The following is a 2,523-nucleotide window of genomic DNA, read 5'->3' on the forward strand; positions in this document are numbered from 1 at the left end:
TTTCTACTCATCCCATATTAAAACTTTCTTGTCCTTCCATGATTCTCGAATGGAAAACTCATCATATTCACATAGAGGTTCAACATCAATGGTATCTGATGTTATATCATTCATTGGTACAATAGCTCCATTGACATTGTCCACACAACTCATTGATCGTGCTTTCCAACGAACAACACTACCCAAAGCCTCATAGACTAAGAATGCATCCATTGTAGGAAATGGAAGAAGTGCACTTTCATCCATACAAATATCGATCACCACTGATACATTGTTTTCTCCCAAGGGCACACCTTGGCACATGTCATCATGTGATGTAGAGAATATTGTCCCAATGGCAACAATCTTTCCACTAACAAGCAAGTTGACTTTAACCCCCACTTTTAATGTGGCACCTGCATACATAACATTTGTTATAGTTCAATATTGATATCTGATGGTGTGACTTAGGATGAAAATGCTTTACAAGATTTCACTGCACGACCAAATCTTTCTGAACCTTGGTGCTTTGAATTTTAGCCAACAAAATCTAGCTACATGGCCAAATCTTCACAGACCATGGTGCTTTGAAAGGGAGATAGCAAGATTTGTCCACACAACCAAATCTCTCGAGACACTGGTGCTTTCAAGAAACCATCAAGATTTATCCACACAACCAAATCTACTTAGACCTTGGTGGTTTGAAAGAAGCCAAATCTCCACATACCCTTGTGCTTTCAAAGAAGCCCACAAGATTTGGCCACATGGTTAAATCTCCCCATACCCTGGTGCTTTGAAAGGAGCCAACAAGATTTGGCCACATAGCCAAATCTACTCAGACCTTGGTGGTTTCAAAGAAGCTAGCAAGATTTGGATGCACGGCCAAATCCTTCAAGACCTTGGTGACTTCTTTCAAAGCACTGAGAAGATTTGGTTGTGGCATTCTTTCAAACTTGGGGAGATTTGGTCATGTGGCCAAATCTTGTAGGCTTCTTTCAAAGCACTAGGGTATGGGGACTTTTGGCAGTGCAAACAAATCTTGCATGCTTCTTTCAAATCACCAGGTTCTAGGAGATTTGGCCGTGTGGCCAAATCTTTCAAAGCACCAGGGTTTGGGAAAATTTTGCCGTGCTGCCAAATGTTGCTAGCTTCTTTCAATTCAAACATTCAAATGTTATATTTAAAAATTGAAAATTCAAATTTTAAAATTTAAAATTTAAAGTTCAAAATTCAAAATTCAAACTTTAAAATTTAAAATTCAAATTTGAAATTTCAAAATTCAAATTTCAAGTTTCAAGTTTCAAATTTTGAAAATAGTATCTAGAGATCATACTTTCAAAAACATCATACATGCTTTTCATGATTCATGCTATTACACTTTAAAATCATACTTTTACTTTAAAAGCAAACCTAAAAATCTAAAACTATTAAAAAACCAAAACTTTAAAAGGCAAAGCTAAACAAACCTTTTAAACCAAGCATAAAAAGTAAAACTATGAGAAGGAATTGAAATCATCTTCATGGGGGATCAAGTGCTAGGCTCACCTTGTTCTCTCCCTTCCTAGATCTCAAATGTGTAACTAGGGTGGTTTGAGAGCCTTAGGACAATGTCTTAGATGGGGTAGTTCTTGGAAAACACTCCTCCACCCTTGGTCAGCTAATTGCAAGCAAAAAAGTTCAAAACTATGTCAAAATGAGAGGTCTCGGGAGGCTCCCCATCCCAGATTTGTCCTAACAATGTGCACTTAACTATGTAGATTTTAAACTTCCATTACCAATTAAACATTCCATAGGTTCCACACTCAATACTTGGATTAGAAAGAGGTCCTTTTTTTTTTTTTTTTGGCTCTACACCCTTTTTTGGGGGATTGGAGGGAGCATGCTTTTTGTGGGCATTGCTCCTTGCCTATATCCTTGACTTTTCCCCCATCCTTCTTCCCTTCCCTCACTCCCCCGTGCCCTCTGCCTCTGCTTCTACGCTGCCCTCTTCCAGTTCCGCGGCCCTCATTCCAGTTCCGCTGTTCTCTTCCAATTTTGCAGCCCTCCTTCCAGTTCCGCTGCCCTCTTCTTCTGCGCTGCCCTCCTTCCAGTGAGTTCCACCACCTCTCTTCCATGCACTATCCTCCTCCCTGTTCTGCCTTTCTTCTTCTACGCTGCCCTCCTTCTTCTGCACTGCCCTCTTCTTGTGCGCTTCCCTCCTTCTAGTTCCATTGCCCTCCTTCCAGTCCTGCTGCCTCTCCTTCCATGCACTGCCCTCCTTCCAGTTCCGCTGCCTCTCTGTCCATGCGCTGCCCTCCTTCCATATGCTTCCATGGTGCACTACCATCCACGCTCGCTGTGTTCCATCGCTAGAGGCCTCTCCTCCCTTCCAAATCTGTGCGGCCTCTCCTCCCTTTCCACACAGTGTGTTCCTTCACTCAAGGTCTCTCCTCCGAAGGCATCCCCATCACTGAAGGTCTCTCCTCCGTCCCCTCCCTCGCGCTGAAGGTCCCTCATCCCCTCCCTCTCCTCCCTCAACATCCCTCCTTGAATCAACTCCTCCAC

The sequence above is a fragment of the Dipteris shenzhenensis genome, chromosome 21 (assembly GCF_047967505.1).
Source record: "Dipteris shenzhenensis isolate YYH24624 ecotype China chromosome 21, Dip_SZ_1.0, whole genome shotgun sequence".
In the NCBI taxonomy this organism is placed as follows: Eukaryota; Viridiplantae; Streptophyta; class Polypodiopsida; order Gleicheniales; family Dipteridaceae; genus Dipteris; species Dipteris shenzhenensis.